Raw genomic sequence first — 21,535 nt, 5'->3', positions numbered from 1 at the left:
CTGAAGAGGTATTCTGGTTCTCTTTCAGATGTTATGATGATGAAACTGAAACTTGGAAAGTTTAAGTGACTTACCAAGATTACAGGCTATGGAGTAGTAGAATCAGGGTTCAAGGCCAGTTGTATCTGGCTCTCAAGCCTGTGTTTGCATGTATTTCCATTTAGTGATTTATTCGTTCAGGCAACAGTTTTTGAGTATCTCCACTGAGGGAGGAACTGGATCATGTGCTGGATGTGCAGTGGGAAAGAAGGCTTCAGGTCTTTGCCATCTGGGGAAGGGACTTCTATTATATAATGGGGTGGGGGGGTGAGTCCAGTAGAGAGCGCCATGTGAGGTGTTATGGGCACACTCCATAGGGACTTGCTGACTCAGTGTTTCTAAGAGGGAGTTAAGCCAGTGAAAGAGAGAAAGAGGGTCACCATGGCCTAGGGAAGCCTCTTGGAGGAGGTGAATGAAACTCAGATTTTGAAGATGGGAAGAGGATGGGTAAAAGAGAGGAAGACATTTTAGACTATATGCTTAGCTGGGGCAGAGGGATGGAGGCAGAACTTCCTTGAAATATGGCTTTTGAGTTTCAGCAGAGGGTTTGAAGGAGAACAGTAGGGAAGAAAGCTGGAGTTAAACCTGCAGAAAGTGCTGAAGAGCAATGTAAGGAAGTTGAAGGTAAGGTAGGAAAGTAGAGTTGTAACGTAACACAGGCGTGGCTATGCGAGCCCTTCCATTCTCAGAGAGTGGTTGTTGTAACATGGGAAGGCCAAGATAAATTCGTAGCCTTTTTTTTTTTAAATTATTTTAATGAAACAATATTCTACATCAGAGTAAGAAACTATGAATTTCAAATGATGGTGTACAGCGTCAGAAGAGATTATTTTAGGCAGTGGGAGTTTTGGGGTCATCTCACATGGTGCACTGGGACTCAGGTATCTTGTCCCATTTTTCTCTCAGGAGATGGGGCATGGAAGTAAGGTGAAGACCTTTGCAAGTCCCAAAGCCCTGAATATACTGAGGGATGACTATCAATAAGGAAGTGCAAGGATGGGCTTTGTTACTTTGATAATTCTGCTGAAGGTACCTGCTGCTTCCATGGTAGTTCCTTGGAGAGGCCTGCTAGCGTTTTCTGCAGCTGCATTGCAGCCATGTTACCTTATTCTATTGTTCCAAGGGATAACCGTGAGATGTTACCTTATTCTATTGTTCCAAGGGATAAGCGTGAGGTTATTGAGTTATTGAACACTCGGGGAGCACCGCAGGTGGGAGGCAGCTCCCACAAACTGCATTTGCTTCTCTGTGATTATACTGCAGTCTATAAAGGAAGAACAGTCCCCATATTTATGTATGGGGTTCCAAATGAAGATGAGAGCAAGAGGTCGGGACTTATGAAGCTCTTTTATTTCTTTTAAAAATTACCCTCAAGACTGTTCTGTTCCCATTCTCATTTCAGTTCTCTGTGTTGTAAAATAGATTCTGTGGTTCTGGAGAATGGGCCCTGACTTTGCACTCTGTGTGTAGGACCAGAGCTGGGCAAAGGGGCCCAGTGTTGATAGCGCTTGATTTGGAGCTCGAGTTTCTCATTTTACAGTTGGGCAGATGAGATGACCCAAATTAATTCCCCCTCAAAGCTCTTCCTTAACTTTGGACTGGAATCAGAGTAACTGAAAGTGGCGCAACCAGTCTTTCAGGATGCCTGGGGAGAATATACATTTCTGGTTAAGAAAACAGGAGACTAATCACAAAGACCTAAATCTTACAGTTAGTAGGCTGAAATATTTAAAGCCAGGAAAGCATAAGGGTAAATGTAAAATGGGTTCTTAGTGATACATAAGTCAAGAAACACTAGTTCTAATTTTCCCCTATCCCTGTGGACCTTTTCTAGAAACCCAGAACCATATCTTATCTCTCTCCCTCAGAAGAGCCTAAAAATATGAGGGTCTTCAAAAATTCTATGGAAAATGTATATCATAAGAAGACCATGTGTGAATTTAATTTTTTTTTTTGCACACAAATAAACTCTGCTTAATTCATTTTTTTCATGAACATTTTGAAGTTCCCGTGTATAACCTTGAACATACGTTGACTTGCAGAACATTTGAGATAACAAGAAGCTTGGAATCCAAAGTCCATGGCAAGGTATTCCAGGCCATTTACAATTCAGAAGCCTCATCTCTTGTCCATCACATCTCCCATTCACCACGTTATTGAGTCAGTCTGGAATGCCTTTCCTGAATTTCGTGTCTAATGAAATCCTGGATACTATTCACCTTCCTCCAAGAGGCCACTTCCCCCTTAGAGCTTTTTGTGGACTCTGTCTGGATGTTTCTCTCCTGTTTGAATTAATCTGTGGCCCTTTGCTTGGTTTATAGCAGTTCCAAGAGTGTGAGCTTCATGGGCCTGGTGACATAGAAAGGGGGTTTTAACGTAAACAAAGTGCCAGTATTGAATAGAACCAACTTCCATGGTAGGAAGGTTTGTTATTCCCTCTTCAAATATTTCTGACTGCATCAAGAGAAAGGTCTCGTGGCAGTGTCAGTATAATTTTAACACTTTTTGCCTCTTACCACTGACTTTTTCTGAGTAAAGACAGAGGATAGAGCAGGCCTTGGGCTGCGTCTTTGGCAGGTGATTGCAGGTAGCTTGCACTTAATAGCACTCATTCATTTACATTGTTTTTATTTTTGTTCATCTTCTATTGGGTCATCAGAAAAGTCATGATGTATTTTTTTCTATTGCAAAAGTGTGTCATGACTTTTCTGATAATTCAATATTTTGGGTGAATAAAATGGGTTTTCCACTTACAAACGTATTAGGGGTCAGTGAACTATGGCCAACCACAGTTTGAATCTCGAACCTGCCAACTTGAAAGTGACTTTGAGTGTGTGTGTGTGTGCATGCTCAAAATTTCAAAAGGAGAATGGAAGAGAAGGGATTGTGGTATGGCTACCTCCCTGAGGGGATGATTTCTTACTTTCCTTCTCTCTGTCTTTTTCTGTCTCTCTCCGGGGAGTGCACGTGCCCTATGGCAAAAACCTTTTAAAAAATGATTTTCTTTTAAAATGTTACAATTTTAAAAGAAAATCATTTAAGTTAAAAAGTGAGTCAGTGGGGTGAATATGGATTAAATAATAGACGTTTCTTGCAGATAGATTGTGGAAGTTATTCTGCAGTGATTGAAATTTAATCAAAACTAGTCCTCTAGGAATAGAATTGGTTATACCTCCTCTCCATGTTGCCATGTGAGAATCCAGCATCTTTAGCCACCATGCCACCTGCCAGCCCTGTAAATGGAGTTTTCTTGGAACAAAGTCATGCCTATTTGTTCACATATCATCTCAGACTGCTTTCCTGGCTGCCACACTGGAAGAACTGAGACGTTTTGACAGAAACTGCATGGGCTACAATGCTCGAATGCTTACGACCTTGCCCTTTACAGTACAGCTTTCTCACTCTTATTCCAGAAGGTCACCATCCTTGAATTCAAGAGGTCTGAGGTTGACCCTTGGTACTAGAACTTGGGTGATCTTGGGCAAATCAAGTATTTTCTGCAAGCCTCAGTTTTCCATCTATAGAATGGAACTATAATAAAAATAGTCCCTATCTTATGAGGCCATTGTGAGGACTTAATAGATGGGAATCCACTTCATAAACATGAAAGCATTATAAGAATATGATACATTTTACTCTCCTCAATATTTCTAACTTTTGTTTTAGAAGAAACACTGAGTACTTATAAATACTTACTTTAAATTTTCACATTTTGTAATAGAATCTGGAGAGATCTCTTCTATTTTTAAGCTAAGGAGAGATTATTTTCTCCTTTTCCCTCCTGCTTCTAACATTTATCATCTCCTTATTTCCCTCTATTTTAGTTCTTTTTTTTTTCTCACTGGTAATTAAGCTCCACCCCCCACCTCGCACACACCCACACAACCATTTTCTTTTGAATTCCCTCATCTTGGACACTGTAATCAACTCACCCCAACCCTGAGATTCTTCAATACCAATATTGTACAAGTATTTTTATTCAGTGTTATCCTAGATCTGCTGTGTATTATAAGAACATACTTAACTTCTCTTTGCCTTTAAAAAAAAAGAATTGTCTTGGGTCAGGCAGGGATATTTACATAAAATTTAAAGTGTGTAAGAGCTAGTCTCTGGATGAAAGATGCTGAAGGAAGAAGTTATTGGCATTTGTTGGGCATTTACTATGAACTAAGCAATGTGCTAACATGTCTTACACTTGTCTCATTTAATTATGTTAAAAGTATCAAGAGGGAGGCCAAGTTATCCCCACTTAACAGACTGAAGAATTGGGGCCAAGGTTGGGAGTCACTGGCCCGAGATCGTCCAACAGGAAGTGCAGGTCTTGAGTTCAGTGTCCGGGTATGGCTCTATTAGAGTTGCTGGACAGAGCTGCTGCCTTCACCTGGGAAGCTTATCCTGACCTTTCCTTAGTGCTCCCAGGGTCATGTGGTTCTGCCATTACAGTATACTTGTGGCACTACATCAGAGCTAACTACCTGGTCCTCTGTCTCCTGGCTGGACTCTAAGCCTGAAGAAGGCAGGCGCCTTGTCGTTCCTGTTCACTGCTGTATCATAGCACCTGGCACAGGGCCAGTACTGAGCAGACACCTGTAAATGTGTATTAAACAAATGAATGAATAAATAAGCATAATGCTCATTTTAATATAGCTCAAAACATCCACCTAGAATCTAAGAGGAAGGAAAAATGATATATTTTTCCCCAGCCATAACACTCCTTTGCTGGTAAGGAAATCTTGGGAAAAGAGAGAAGTGGAAAAGCCTTGGTATTTGGAAAAACAAGGCAATGTGATATATTATTTAATCTGAGAATAAAGAAAGGGAAAATTTGCATGCCTTGTATCTCTTCCCAAGCAATCCCGTATTCCTTCCGTTTTAGTCTTTCATATCTTTTTGATGGTTGCCATATTCGTGAACCTGTGGCAATATCAATTACTTAGTATTTTTCTTAATATCAGTCCACTTTTCAAAACATACATTTGTTAACTTTAAAAGAAATATTTGTTACACTACAATAAGTGGGGAGCTATTATTACTTACTTTAAAAAGCAGGTGATGAAAAAGTAAATATAACAAAAGTGGCAAAAGTAATTAGATGCTGGAACAGGTACTATTGCTACTGAAAGGCCTGAGCCAGGGTTTGCTCTTTTGCTTACTAAGGATGATGAAGGAGTGGAGAAGTTAAAGACACACCAAGACCAAATAGGCCTTCTTCTTTATAATGAGGAATTTAAAGAGAATTAGAGAGGAAATAACTTCATCAGTAAATGACTCAATGCAATTTAATGTTGTGTCTGTGTCCTGCCTAAAATTGTGCCCTGTACCGTGTAAAGTCAGTGTTACGTTGATTGAAAAATGCTGAGTCAGTGGAAGTGCGCTGTCCTTCTTGGATGTGATGTCTTGAGACAATGCTGTTAAAAGCTCTCTTCTTCCCGAAGAGAAGCAGGCTGTTTCCACTTCCAACTCTGTTCCCAAGGAGGGGGAAGAGGACAGAAGGAAAGCTGCCAGTAGTTGGGGCCCTTCAGTTGAGCGTTACCTCTCCTCCAGGTCTTAAGAGGCATACCGCAGGCCAAGCAGGAGAGCCTGGGCATGAACAGCCTTCCCAGGCTAGAGCAGGGACACCAAAGGGGTCTGGGAACCTCTGCAAGCAAAGCAAATCTACTTGAAGTCACCTCTTCAGCCCAGAACATTTTATTCTAGTGAAATTTCTCTCCTGCCCCAGTTCACTCACTGCAAAAACCAACATAATTTATCTTCTGGAGGGAAGGGTGCAGACTTTAGCTTGTTTTTTTTTTTTTTTTGGCTCAAGCAACAGCTCAGCCTAAGTCACTTGAAGAAAAAGGGGGGAAAAAAGGCCAAAGTAGGCTGCCAAATTACAAGTCTAGAAATAAAAATCAACGTGGGCATTATATCAAAGGTTGTAGAGAGGGACCTCAGTGTTCTTGAGAGGCAGGAAAGGTTTCCACGTAGATGCTTACTTTGCCTTGTTTCTGTCAGAATCACAGACTATTTTTCTTTTATAAATAAGGATCAGGAGATCTTGGAGTTCTGAATTTTCCTTTATAGAAAGGAGGGAGGGACTAGAAGATGGTGTAATGGTTATATTGCTGGACTCCCACATGGCCAACCATGGTTCAGGTCCCGGACCCAGTAGCTTGAAACTCATGCTGAGAGTGTGTGTGTGCATGCCCCAAATCCTGAGAGAATAATAGAGGAGAAGAGACTGTGGTGTGGTCATCTCCCTGGGGGTGGGGGGATTTCTAACTTTCTGTCTCTCTGTCTCTCTGGTGAGTGCATGTGCCCTATACCAAAAATATCTCCCTAAAAAAAAAAAAAAAAAGAATGGGAGGGAGCCAACACTAGTTGAGCACCTATGAGTATGAAGGTGTGGGGCATACCCCCCCATTGCTATCTCACCACTACAGTAACCCAAAGAGGTAAGGGCAGGGTCAGTCACAGTTTACAGATTTAAACACCTCATTTAAGGTCATGGGGCCACCAAATAGCAGAACCAGTGCTAGACTGCACTATCCTGATTCTGAAGATCAAGTTTTTTATACTGCTGCCCTCCAAGAATTATGGTAATAGAACCAGGCATTTGAAAGGAACTTCAAGGCCTCTGTTTGGTGTTCAACCTAAATAGGGTTTGCTGTAGAGTCACTAGCAGATTTAGCCTCAACGGGGTTCTGTCCTTGGGAGCCAACCCACCTTGAGGAAGGATGTTGATTGTTACGGGGCTTTCACTGAAGTAAGAATCACCGTTCTTCTCTCCTTTCCCAAGGACATCCTTACTCTCCATGGACACCTCACAGAACTCCTTAGAGTGAGGTTGCCATTCTTAGCTTGCACAGCAAAGGGAACCCAGGAAACTGGGCATATGAGAATCTCATTTTCTATAAAGACAGACCAAGATCTGACTCTTTTTGAAACTGGGCATATGAGAATCTCATTTTATATAAAGACAGACCAAGATCTGACTCTCTTTCTTTCAAATCTGTAAATGCTAAGGATTTATTCCAGTCTTTTCCTGCTGCTAGGATTTCATTTTTTATTTCTTTTTTTTTTTTAAATTTTTTTTAGAGAGTTTTTGCTACAGGGCACTTGTGCTCGCTAGAAAGAGAGAGAGACAGAGACAGAAAGTAAGAAATTACCACCACCACCACCCCTCCCCCAGAGGGGATGGCCATGCCACAATCCCCTTTCTTCCATTCTTCTCTCCAGATTTTGAGTCTGGTGTGAGTTTCAATTCACCAGGTCCGGGACTCAAACATGGTTGGCCATGTGGGATTCCAGTGCCTTAACCACTATGCCACCTACAGGCTCTGATGCTGCCACGATTTCTAAAAAGTATTTTCCTGACCAAAGAAGCTATTCATTACAGAGCAAATCAGAGGACTCAAAGATGATTTATTTAGGCCATGCAGGGTCTGAAGACCTATGTTTGGTTAGGCCAAATGTGCTCACTTCCCAAAATGGTCAAAGAACTTGGTCAAGGCACCAAGAAATCACAGCCTCTCATTAAGGCTCTGTGCAGATAGTGGTATTCAGCCTTCCCCAGGTGGTGTGTTTATCTGCAGAGTCTGGTGACATCCTGGGGCAGAAGCCAGATGGATGGGATTTCCCAGTCTGCCTGTCCAGTGAGTGATGGCCCCCTGTCAGGGGCTGCTGGGTGCTACAGAGGATGTTTCTGGTGGTCTCTCTCTGGCCAAATCAAAAAGTAATTAATAATAAATAAAATTAAATATAAATTATTTAAAAGAAGAAAAATGAAGAGATTGTTTATAAAGGAGTATGGGAATATGAGGCAATGAAATGGAGTGGTTAAGAATGAGGGATCTGGCAGGAACAGACTGCCAGAGTCTGTATCTTGTTCCTGTTGCTTCTGAGATTGTGACCATAGACAAGCTACTTGATCTTACCATTAGAATAGGAGGATGCTAGTACTTATCACACAGGACCACTGTGAGGATTAAAATTTCTGTACATCAAGCATTGATGCCAGAACCTGATATAGAGATATTAATAGAATTTAATCAAAACCTATTATGGCTGTTACTGTTTTTGTGTTAAGGTGCTATTAGAATGAGCTATAGAGGGTGGATTTCAAGTGGCAACCTAAAGGGTTGAATTAGACAAAGTTTCCTAAAGAAGAAGGGTCTAACTTGTTCTTAGAACTTGGCTAAAGGGAGATTCCAGGCAAAGAAAAGGGTACAAACAAATACCAAAAAATGGAAATGTGTTGGTGTTGGAGAGAGAGCATAGGATACCCTAGAAAGAAATCTAACTCTAGAATATCGAATTAATGGAGCGCATCTTTTCTTCTGGAGCTCACATGTCTGTGTGGGGTGACTGAATATGTCCTCCCAGGATTCATATGTTGAAACTTAACCCCCAGCGTGGGGCCTTTGGGGAGATGACTAAGTTAGGAGAGCTCTGCCTTTGTGAATGAGATTAATGCCCTTATAAAATCAGCTGAAGGGAATATGTGAAGACAGAGTTAGAAAGGCCCATCTTTGAAGCAGAATGGGCTCTCACCAGACATCAGATCTTCTGGTACCTTGATCTTGTACCTTTCAATGTCTAGAACCATGAACAATAAGTTTCTGTTGTTTGTAAATGACTCAGCCTATGGTCTTTTGTTACAGCAGCCTGAATGGACTAGGGTGGGTGCATTTCTGTTTTACTCAGTTGAGGTCAGACTCTGCCTGACTACATCTGGGGGAAATAGGAAGGAGGAAGAGAACTAGGGCTTTGTACTCACTCAGACCTGGGTTTGAATCTTGGCTTTACTCCTTCCTGGGAGAGAGACTTTAAATCACTTGGCTTGCTCCTGCAGCTACCACCCATGAGCACAGCTGGTTGCCAACTATGGGAGGATGCCAGGGAGGTGGTGCGATAGGAGAACATTGTAGATGCCATTGAAACATGGAGAATTTTGTAAGATCTGAAGGGTCCGAGGTAGCTCTTTAGAATGGGTCACAAATGGGCAGACTGGTGAGGGTTTTGTTTTGCTGCGTTCTTTGTTATACCCTTCCAGCATTTCAGCCAGGTGACAGCAGGAGCAGCTTAGTACGATTACCATCTGCCCACTCATTATATATGAGGGATCTTCAAAAAGTTCATGAAAAAAAAATCGGTGGTTAAAGGTGCTGGACTCCCACATGGCCAACTGCAGTTTGAGTCCTAGACCTGGCAGCTTGGTCTCTCTCTCTCTCTCTCTTGCTCTTTCTCTGGTCAAAATTGAAAAATAACAATAAATAAGTAATTCTTAAAAAGTTCATGGAAAATGTGCATTATAACAAAACTATGCTTGGATTTCAAGTTTTTCATACTAAAATAAATTTATACTTTAATTCTATTTTTCTATGAGCTTTTTGAAGCTCCTATGTATGTAAACTGCTTCCTCCTTTCCTCACCAATCATTTAATTTTGTGAACCTTGATCTAGTTCACTCTTCCTAGGAACCAAGAAGCTGAGATAAAGAGAACAGAAGTGACATGCCTAAGTCACACCGTGGCTGGGCTACACCACCTGACTCTCAAGCCTGAGCTCTTTCTCTCACACAAAAAATGGGTCCAAAGATGTAGGATAGGTGTCAGGATGCGAGGAGATGCTCTGCAGGAAAAAGGGACTTTTGTCTTACAGGCAGTGTTGATTTCTCTTAGTTGTCTTGACTCTTCGGCTCAGAATGAGACTCTCTTTTTGGATCCTATTCATAGCGTCTTGCAGATTGGATGCTTCTCATCATTTTAGGCTTGATGAGAAAGATTAAAACAAAAATCACATGCATTGTATTTCCCTAGAACCTGCAGCTTTGGCTCCCCTGGCTGTATCGGGGCCCCTCCCGTGGGTGAGTTTTACACATGATAAATTACCATGGTCAGCTGCAGCAGCGTGCTGTGCCGAGGGGAGCCGAGCCCTCGGCTCTTTGGCAGGCCAGCCTGCTGCATGCGTCCCTGCGTAGACACTGTCACTGCGGCTGCACTCCCTCTGTCCCAACAGAGCGTCACAAATCAAGAGGGACGTGTCCACTTCCTGGCATGGCAAAGCGGAGACCAGAGGTGGGTGCTGTAGAGTCGGGAGAGATTGCTTCTGGTCACTTGGGGTCTGAGTCACCTGCACTGGACTCGTGAGGTTTTGCAGTGTCTCTTACAGGACACAGTCAATTGGAAGCTGTGCTATAGCTGTGCCTGGAGCTCTGGTCCTTCTGTCCCAGAGACACAGTTATTCCTTTGCTATAGGTATTTTGGCAAACATTTGTTGAGCCTTTACTCTCATACTGCATGCAAGGGGGAAATACAGAATTAAAAGATATATTCCTGCCTTTCATACTTACATTCTAGCTAAGGAGCATGTACAAAAGGTAAATGATGTTACAAGCCTATAGATGAGGCATCACTAGCTAGAACATTAAATGTTTATTGACTGCCTACATAGATATGCCAGGGACTGGTTTACCAATGTAGAAGTTGAACTCAAGGGGTCTGGAAAAAGAAAAAAAATTCAGAGGGATGCAAAGTTTTATCAAATCACCTGCATGATTTTAAGCACATTATACAGAAACTAGAATCCCTTGTAAAGGAGGGACAAGCATCATCCCACTGTACTGATGGGCCCAAGGCACAGAGTCCAAGACCTCCTCCAAGGCCAGTACCTGGCAAGTGGCAGGACTGGGATCACACCCCATGTCTGTTTGACTCCATGGCCTCAGTCCCTAAAGGCTTGGCTCTTGTGATGGGGTGGAGCTGGAATATGAAGAATAGGCAGGGACAAGGAGAAAAGCTTCTCATGGGTTGCCTGTCTTCAGAGGTTTTAACTTTCCTAAATCTTACAAGCTTTCTTCCCATTCTAAAGATAATAGGAAATGGGTACCAAAGTAACCTAGATACCTTCTGGGCCTGACAGGCTGCACATCTGTTGGAAGCAAGGACATTAACTTCTCTGTTATTAACTTATTCCTGCAGAGGAGCGAGTAAGAATCAGTTCTGTCTTCTCAGGTACATTTTGTCTATGTGCCGTATTATGGCCCTCAGGCTGTCTGGCTTCCCCAGTTAGTACCTGCATGACATTAGGTGAGTGACTTGATTTTATCGAGACTCAATTGTTCTGTAAATGATGATGATCGTAGTAGCTCCCTTCAAGGGTGTTGTGAGGATTAAATAAGATAACTTTAAGTTCATAATCCCTGGAACAGAGTAAGTATTCAATAAAATAGCTCTTCTTGTTTGTTTTTTCATTTTCTAGAGGATACATATGCTTACCAGAGAGAAACAGAGAGACAGGCAGAGAGGGAGAAGGAGAAAGTGTCCTACATGGGATGCCACAATCCCGTTCGGGACTGTAGGTGTGTGTACACACATACCTGGCATGTTTTTCAAGTTGCTGGGTCTGAGTCTTGCACGACACTGTCAGCCATGTGGGATCTAGCTCCCTTAACCACCGACCTTGGGCTGGCCCAGGGTAGCTTTTCTTACTTGTTTCTCTGCACTTTATATTCTGCTTATATTTTGACCTCCTCACCATACTCTTAATTTCTCCATGGTATTTTGTGTGTGTGTGTGTGTGTGTGTGTGTGTGTGCCTCATAGAACCTAATATAAGGCATGTAATAAAGGATAAAGCAAAGGTAATCGAATGTCTGAAAAGTTGTTTTCATATTTGCATTGGACAATATTAAACAGCAACTCTGTTAACCATTTCTCATATTTAATCAATTATTTTTTTATTTGTTCACATTTTTACTCTTATCCTCCCAGTAATCAGTCACTAACTTATTTCCGACTAGGTAAGAGTATTAATGCTAGAAATTAAAAAAAAAAATTATAATTACTATCATCTGTAACATTCAAATTTAAATTTTCCAGATTGACTCAATTTTTTTTTTAATAGTTGATCCACTGAAACCAGAATTCAAACAAGGTTTACACTTTGCATTTGGTAGTTTTGTCTCTTAAGTCTCTTTTGTTTTTAAATAATGTCTAATTTCTCACACCTTTTCATGCCATTGACTTGTTAGAAAAATAAGGTCTTTTGTAGATTATTCCAAATTATGGATTTAGTTGATTACTTTTTCCTGGTGTTCTTTAAGTATTTCTTTTATCCCTAGTATTTCCTGCAAAGTGGTAGTAAGTCTAGAGTATGATTATATTCAGATCTATTTTCTGGGCTAGGTGACTCCATAGGTATGCTAAATGTCCTCCTTTCTCTACCACATCTGAGGCATGTAATGGAAGGTTGTCCTAATTTCAATACTAGAAGCCTGGTCCCACCATAGAGAAGGTCTCTATTAACCTTTTACCTAGTGGGTTTAGCACCTGCCAATTGTCTATATTTATCTTTTTATTAGTGATTGCAAAGTGGTACCTTTTTATTTGTTTCATTTGCTCTAGGCCCTTTTTAAAACTCCTCTCTTACCCTGAGATATGTTTTTTTATTATTATTTTTTATGTTTTTGCCACAGGGCACATGAACTCACTGGAGAGAGACAGAGAGAGGAAAAGAGAAATCACCCCTTGCGGGGGGTGGGGGTAGGGTGGCCATGCCCCAATCCCTTCTGCTCCACTCTCTTCTCAGGATTTGGAGCATACATGTACATGCACTTGATGTGATTTTCAAGCTGCCAGGCCCAGGACTTGAACTATAGTCAGTCATGTGGTAGCCCAGCAATGTGATTTTCATGCTGCCTAATTTTTTTTTTAAGAGATTTTTGCTATAGGGCACGTGTGCTCACCAGAAAGAGAGAGACAGAGAGACAGAAAGCGAGAAATCACCCCCCAGGGGGGATGGCCATGTCGCAATCCCTTCTCCTCTATTCTCCTCTTGGGATCTTGGGCACACACGTACACACGCCCGGCGTGAGTTTAAGCCACCGGGTCCAGGACTTGAACCGTGGTAGACTACGTGGGAGTCCAGTGACATAGCCATTATGCTAACTGCTGGTCCTGCTGCCTAATCTTATAAAAAGATTAGGATTAGATCCTCACTAATCTTTTTTTTTTTTTTTAATAGTATTCAGGGACCTTCAAGTGTGGACATGTGTGGGGATTCCTAAATTTAGTTTGTAAATTGGATCTGGGCTAGCTAGATGAAAAATCAGTGGAGGTCTTTATAGAAGTACAGATCCCGGGCTCTGCACCTGGGATCAGAGTCATCTGGTTCTGATCTTATTCTATATGTCTTTGTCAACACTTCATTTGTAAAATAGTCCATTGGGTTCAAAGTGAAATTCTAAGACAAAACTCATAGGCTGGCCACCATCTGAGAAGTTCACTAGAATATCTTTTAAGAGCCTCAGAATAGATCCTATGGATTCTGACTGAAAAGGCCTGGAGAAAGACCAGGAAGGGTTCTTTGCTCAAAGACAGCTAGTCTAAGGAGGAGGAATTTTTTAATCCTTCATCACTTATTGCAAGGATGAGATTTGTCACTATGTGTGCTTGTTCTTTCTTGATGGGGCACCATATTGGGGACAGCATGAGCAAGAAAAGCTGAAATGAGTTGGGAATGTTCCCATCAAGGTTCCCCATGCTCCCCCTCTTTTGGAATTTGTGGCTGTATTTTCCCTTATTGATCCTGGTCTCTCTCATTGCATGAGCCATGGAAGCTTTGAATTGTATTCATATACGATTCCTTTGTGCCTCTACCCAGTCTAGATCTAATTACTGTGAGCTGTTGGGACTTGTACATGATGACAGAGGATTTTCTAGGATTATGCTCAACATGTGACATTCAATTACTTCTGCTCAAGAGGGCAGGAGTTAGCCTAGCAGGAGCTGGTAGGAATGAATAGAATTTCTAGATAAGAATGGCAAGGGACTCAATTTCTGGGGATCTAGAGTCTGGCAACCTGAACCTCAGTGCCAGTTGTTTAAAACGCAAATCCTGGGATCTCCTATTTGATGATAAGTTTCAGTATGTCTAGGCTTGAGGTAGCATTTTAATTTTAATTAATTAATTAATTTTTTATGAGGACTAAAATTATATTTGATTTATTTTAAGCTGCAAAAAAAAAAAAACCCAAAAAACAAAACACAAAGCAACCAAGCAAGCAAACAACAATAACAACAACAAAGAACTTGAATTAGGTTTCTCAAATATGTTAATTCATTCTTCCCAGGGAAGCAGAAGGTAGCCCAGTGCAGGTTCCCCTCAAGGCCACAAACATCCTGCCTCACTCCTGCTTGCATTCTGCTGGGTTTTGGTCCTTCTTTGAGTCACAGTCTGGATCATTTTCCTTATCTTCTTCTTCCCCTTCCTCATCTACTTCTTCACCTTCCTCAGCATAATCATGACCATCATCTTCAATCCAGTAAAGTCTAACACTGATCTTAGGGATTATATGTCCACGTAAAAAGGGACCAATTTCCTTTCAATGTCTACAGCAAGGAGAGTTCCGCATCATCATCCAGATCTCCATTCTCAGGAACTTCAGGAGGGGCAAAAAAAATTACAGGAGTGATTGGAAACTGTTTTAGTCACAGTACGAACTGTCCTATGTCTCATGTGTTTCTGCTGCTGCTTAACAGTTTTCCTTTTTTCCAATCTATCTGGCACCCTGTACAACTCATAATTTCTAGCTCATCTAAAGGAAAGGGATCACAATCATCTGGCTCTGACCTTATTCTATACGTCTTTGTCAACACTTCATTTGTGAAATATTCATTGGGTTCAAAGTGAAATTCCAAGACAAAATTCATAGGCTGACCAGCATCTGAGAACTTTAATATCTTTCAAGTACCTCAGAATAGGTTCATCATCTTTCTGAACCATATCACTGAGCAAGTCAACGTTCTTAAAAACAGTCAACCAAAATTCAGGAATTCCTTTAGTCTTCTTTTTCTTCATCCTTTTTTCTCCAATTTTAGCCTTTTCTTTCAGCTCCTATGAAATTTCATCTTTCCCACCCAGTTTCCACTCACGTTCTTCTGTAGGTGCATAATGATCTCAAACCACTTGTCAGATAGAGGCTGATAGAGAACAGTGTACTTCCTTTCAAGATCATGAACTTCCTCATAAAATTTGTCTTCTATTTGTGCACATTTGACTTGAAAGTTTTTCAGAGCATTCACTCATTTTTTAACTACCCTAGGCAAGCTTTCAATGTATCCTGTTGGTGTTTCTACCAGACCATCAAGTCTTTATTGAAGGGCTGCAAGAATTAGAGGATTTTGTATCATCTGAACAGTCAGCTGATGCCCTTTGATTTTTGTTTCTTCACCAGTTTCTTCTTCTACTTCTTCATCATCATCCAAGTCTTGATCAAGTTCAGACTGTTCTTTGTTGTTGACTTCGGCCATGTTGTTAGAACTTCAATATCAGTGGCTAGTACAGAGAGCCAGGTGACTGGGGCTGCACAGGCAGTGACTCAGGGCAGTGGTAGTGGAAGGAACAGAGGCAGTGCTGTGAGTAGATAGCACTAAAAAAGTGGAGATAGCATTTTTAATAAGCTCCCAGATGATTGTGTTGTCTGAGGCTCATGGAGCACTGTTGGAGAGTCAGTGTAATGGACCCTCAACTTGGGAAACTGGAGAGACAAAGACATCTGGACAAACACAGAGGGATGTGGAGAGCACCCTGACCTGGAGTTTAGGAAACTCAGGCTCAAAGCTAGTTCTGTCAGTGACCCCAAGGCATGCTGGGCAACTGCTTCTCCTTTCAAGGCCTTGCTTTCTCCTTGTGTAAACTGAGAGGATTGAGCTGGATCTGGGATTTAACTTTTTTTTTTTTTAGAGCATTAGAGTCTTTTTGCAATCTTAATATTAAAATGGATTAGATGGGAGCTGCTCTGGTGGGAAGGAGTTAGCCCACTCAGCATACATGCTTGTTTCTTACATCAGACATGGGGACCTCTGCCTCCTGAAACCTATACACAGCCCTAGGCTTTTGCAGAATCAGTTTCTGAACTTTCATACTGGGTGATGGCCGAAATTTCTTTCTGCTCTAACATACAGTGATGCAGGGTCTGATCCTTCTATCCATAAAAGCAAACCCACCTCCCAGTAGCTCTTCTTGTGAATGTAGTAAGAAGACAAGAATGTTGCAAGGCAACTCATACCTTCACCCCTCCAGTGGAAATCTGATCTACATTTGCCTACTGTGATGAGTGGATGGGGTGGGGTGGAATGAGGCATTCCGAACTCCTACTTTGAACAACACATGACTCTAGCCATCATGCAATAGGGTAGACACAGCTTCTTCTCCATGAAACTTACCATGCATTTGAGGTGGTTCTGATGTACGACAAATCAACTAGGTAACAGACTATGGCTGTATGGAGCATGGACTCAGTGCTATGAAAAGAAGGAAAAGAGTTTTGAGCAATAGATTGATAAAGAATGAAGAGGGGACTGACAGCAGCACAGTGGTAAAACAGAATACTCTGTGAGGCTGACCCACATGCGCAGGTTCCATGGAGACCTCTCCAAACACACTGGGTCCATATATGCCCATGATCCACGGCTGAATATGGATCATGGGGACCCTGCTTAGCGTGCCTGTTTCTCTATGTTTCTCTTCTCTCTCTCTTTCTCTCACTCATGGAAGAAAGAAATAAACTTTAAAAATAAAACAAAAGAGACCAAAAAACCTTAAAGAATGGACTGGATTTATTTATCTTTATTTGTATAAAGGAATACACACACACAAGTTGTTTATTAGAAAACATGAGTGAAGTCTATTACAGAAATCAAATTCACATTAGATTAATAAGAGATCTACTGGGTCCCATAATTGGAGATTTCATATGTTAATCCATCTTTAGGCCTAGCTGGATCCAGAAGCTCAAACGGTGTCATCAGGGCTCTCTCTATTTCCTGGCTCTGTTTTCTGCTGTCTTGCCTTCATTCTAAGGCAGCATTTCTCTATTCAGTCAAGTCGCATAGCAGTCTTGGTGGGGATGAGAGCACTATGATGGGCCTACCATAACTGTCTGGGTGGGACGAGTTACTCCTCACAGGAGAAGTAATATATAGGGCATACTTTTGTTTTACAAGGAAAATCAATAGCCTTTTACCCAAAATATGGGAATAAGAAAAGAAAAATATCGTTGATAATTTACCACTCAAGAGGTATACACATACAAACACTCCACAAATACAGAGTACACACACACACACACACGACTACTTTAAGTGAACAAAGTAGGATAGAAAACAGTTCAGGGCCAGTTCATGGCCTGGTGGTTAAGGCAGCTGGATCCCATATTGTCAACCAAATTGTCTGAGTCCTAGACGTGGCAGCTTAAGAAGCATGCTGGGCACATGTGTGCCCAAAATCTGACAGGGAGAGAGAAAAAGAGGAAAAGGATTTGGTCAGCCAGTGGAGTGGTGATTAAAGTGGCTGGATCCCACAAAGTCACCTGCATGATTGAGTCCTGACCTAGAAGCTTATAAAACACACCAGGCATGTGTGTGTGCATGCCCAAAATCCCAAGAGTAGAATGGAGAGCTGTTGCTGTACATTGCTGTGTGGCTATCCTCCTGGATGGTGCTTTTTCACTTTCCCTCTCCCTATGTGTCTCCTTCTCTCAGGTAAGTGTAGGTGCCCTTAGCAGAAGTTAATAAAAAATTGAGGAAAAATGATTGTGGTGTGGCCATGTCCTATGGATGGCTACTTTCTCAATTTCCTTCCCTTCCCCCCCCATGCATATGTTCTCTGGAAATTAAAAATAAAAAAGGAAAATGATTCATATTATAATATCTCATTTTTAGTTTCTTTTCAATGAATGTGTATTCTAATGGCAGGTGCATAAGTATAATTTTTTAAATTTTTATTTTTTTATACCTGTGGCTGCATGTGAGAGAGGGAGAGAGAAAGCAGCCCTCTCAAGAGGGGTCGTCTTTTTTGCTGAAATCTCTTTTTCTTCAACTTTATACCCCCTCAGGATCCTCAGTACTTGCTTACCAGGTATGTTTTTCCATCTTTTAGGGCTGGGACTCCAACCCTGGTCATCCATGTGAGATTTGTTGATTTGTTTCTGCTCCTCAGTGCCTAGCTACACTATGGCGCTGGCCCTCAAAGGTACTATTTACTGTACAGGTTTTCTCCCGTGACAATAATGGACATTATTCCTTATTATTAACCTGTACTTAGGACTGTGTCATGTTGTATAGTTATAAAATGATTCAGTGGATACCTGGGCTTGTTCAAGAGAGCAGAGGTCAGAAGACATATACCTAAAATCTCTTTTTGAATCCTTTCTAGAGGGACTCGGCTACTAAGGTCCCATGCAAGCTTGGGGAGTGGAAGGGGACCTTTAAGCAGGAGTGTATTGACTACTTCCAAAATAGGCACTTCCAGGCCCCGCATTTATATATAGCTTTTGTCTCAGCAGGCTTGTGCATAGCTGGCATTTTGGGGGTAAAGGCATAAAAGATCAAGGACAAGTGAAAGCTGTAGGAACTGGTTGGTGGAAAATAGGTTATTCAAAGACTCAGGTTTGGATTTGGGCTTGATAATTGCTTAGAGTGACTCTAGAGGAGTTGCATGGATGCTGAGGGTGTAGAGGTCTCATCTACCTTGTAGAACTGTTGCAAATAAAATCACCGCAAGGCCAGCTCAGTGGCCTAGTTGTTAAGGGACCTTTATTCAAATCCCGGTCCTCATGACTTGAAACACATGCCGTGTATGTGTGTGTATATGGGCTTAAAATTCTGATGGAATGGAGAAATGGAGGAGAAGGGATTGAGGCATGATCATATCCCATTGAGAGGTGCTTTCTCTCTCGCCTTCTATGTTTCTCTGTCTCTCTCTGGTGAGAACATGTGCCCTCCAGCAAATTAAAAAAATAATTAAAAGTTAAAAAAAAAATCACTACAGATGAAACGAATGAGGGTAGGAAACCTAGACTCGGCTGAGTAACTGCTGTTGGCTTTGGATCCAAGGAACCCTGACTGGACCTCATGGTGGCCTCAGTGACCATGCTATGGCTCCAGGGGAAGACCTCTTGGGCGTTATGTCATGGCTGTGGAGGTCACAGTTCTGGTGCCCTTCCCTTCGCTTCTTGGTGCAGACTGGCCTGTTGACTGATGGCTCCACCTAAACACAAAGTTGGGAGCGCCAAGAGAAGAGAAGCCAGGGTGTTGCTCCTCAGTCTCAGAGCAGTGCCTTTGAAAAAACAAACAAACAAACAAACAAACAAAAAAACAAGTAAAATAAGAAAAAAGAAAGTGTACTTGGGTAGGAGACCATAACATTCTGAGTTCACTTGCTGTGAATCAGACCCCTAGACTGAACTCCTGCCCCACTGTGTGCCAGTTCTATGACTTTCAACAAGTTAAACTGTCTCCTCCTCAGTCTCCTCATCTGTAAAATGGGAACAAAACGAACAGCTACCTCACAGGCTAATTGGAGTATTAAATAAATAATGTGCATAAAGATACTTACATAGTGCTTGACAGCAAATGTTTAGTTAAGTATGAACTAATACTGCTAAGAGATGTTAAAGAGAAGTACGGGCTTACTTTGATGGTGTGAACCCGCCTTACCCTGTACTCTTGTTGTCTGTGCCACTTTGTCAAAACATGAGGGATCTAAGAATCACAGACTGAAAGCACTTTCTAGAACTTGGTATTTTGTGTCGTGTGCATATAGTTACATATAAATAGGAACAAGATGAGCTTCCCAGCATGCCGTAGTAAACAGTGGACTCCACAGGAACCAGTCTAGATTCTTCCTAAAACTCACTTTGAGACTAACTTTATTCTGGGCCTCAGTTTCTCTGTTGGTAAAGTGGGCTCTTGGTTGATTGGTTTTGGACTGTTCCTTTGTGTACTCAGGTTTCAGAGAGGTTTGGGTGATTGTTGCGAGCTTAGGGGTGTGCGATTAGCAGGATTACATTCATGGTAAGTGCTATTTGCTTTCTGAGAGCTCATGCAACTCTAGTACTGTATAGTGTGAGATTAGACTTTCAAAGGGCAATTTTGTTGTCTTATAGCATTGCATGGGAGTGGTTTGCACAGTCTAATTTTCTTTTAAAGAGAGAGATTTTATGCTATAGGGCACGTGTGCTTACTAGAGAGACAGAAACAGGGAGACAGAAAGTGAGAAACCACTCCTCAGGGGGGATGGCCATGCCACAATCCCTTCTCCTCCATTCTCCTTTCAAGAGTTTAGGCATGCATGCCCATGTACCTGGTGTGAGTTTTAAGCCACTGGGTCCAGGACTCAAACCATGGTCAACGTGGGAGTTCAACAATGTAAACATTATACCATCTGCTGGTCTAATGACAATCTCATTTTAAAGATGAGCAACGTCAGGCTCAAAGTTTTTTCTTTTTCTTTCTTTCTTTTTTTTTTTGGAGAGATTTTTGCTATTGGGTACATGCGCTCGCCAGAAAGAGAGAGACAGAAAGCGAGAAATTACCCCCAGGGAGGGATGGCCACGCCACAATCCCTTCTCTTCCATTTTCCTCTCAGGATCTTGGCCATGAACACACATGCGTCCAGTGTGAGTTTAATCCTCTGGGTTCGGGACTCGAACCGCTGTTGACTACATGGGAGTCCAGTGACATAGCTGTTATGCCAACTGCTGGTCCCCCAGGCTCAAAGTTTTCTATCAGTGAGTCCAAAGACCAGCTGCTTGTACCAAGGCCCTGTCTGTATTCTGGGTCCCTTGTCTCCTACTCCAGTGCTTATTTCACTCCATTGCTATATCCGTTGTGACTCCTCGACACTGCAATTTATAGATGGGGCTGCCACAGGCTGGGTGAATTTAGTGTTTCCGATAAGCCACCCATCTTAAAATATCACCATCTTGCTGTGCTCATATCGCAGACACATTTGTCATGAAAGAAGGGCAGATAGTCATCCTGCCTTCATTTGACCTTTAAATTACCTTCCTCTTATCGGCTGTAGCTGATCAGCTGCTCTTTTTGAGAGCAGGTGGGTCGACATGAGATTGATTGGTTTTCTCTGCAAGGGCTATGACTTGGTCCTTTCTAACCCTCTGACCTGCCCTCTGAACTCTGAGAGTCCCAGCCAGAAACAAGACCCTGGATTAATAGGGCAAGATGAGGGGCCCTCTGTGACCAGATCCAGCAAAAGGAGAGAGAACAGCAGACAAGAACTCAGAGAGACCCATCTTTGGGACCTTGATCTCTCTCATCCCAGGATCCTAGGATATTTGTAACAAGCAAATGAGAAGCCACACAAAAAAAATGATAAATGCTGGAGGTGATGATATGCTAATTACCCTGATTTAACCAGTACACATTATATATACATGCATTGAAATATTACACTGTAGTCCATAAATAGTGGGTTGTTGGAAAACGCACTTCTGTGTAGAAGAACATAGAAAAAATACGTCATGACTTTTCAGATAGCCCAGTATATACAGTTACTATGTGTCAATTAAAAATTTTATAAATTGAGAAGTTACGTAAGTAGATGCAAACTCAGCAGCCCAGGATGAACCAGAGCAAGAAGTTTTGGCCTATATTGTGGTAGAAAAACATGAGTTTCGGACCCAGCAGATCTGAATTTGAATCTCAGCCCTGGTA

At 41.8% G+C, this 21,535-nt stretch overlaps 1 pseudogene; it reads right to left on the bottom strand.

Annotated features, from left to right (window-relative positions):
• Window positions 1-14,205: 14,205 nt before the first annotated feature.
• On the bottom strand, window positions 14,206-15,331 carry LOC102479189 (nucleosome assembly protein 1-like 1 pseudogene; annotated as a pseudogene).
• Window positions 15,332-21,535: the final 6,204 nt, after the last annotated feature.

The sequence above is a fragment of the Tupaia chinensis genome, unplaced genomic scaffold (genome assembly GCF_000334495.1).
Source record: "Tupaia chinensis unplaced genomic scaffold, TupChi_1.0 Scaffold147369_1, whole genome shotgun sequence".
Taxonomy (NCBI): Eukaryota; Metazoa; Chordata; class Mammalia; order Scandentia; family Tupaiidae; genus Tupaia; species Tupaia belangeri.
Note: the sequence above shows the minus strand (reverse complement) of the source record. Positions and strands in the feature narration are given on the sequence as shown.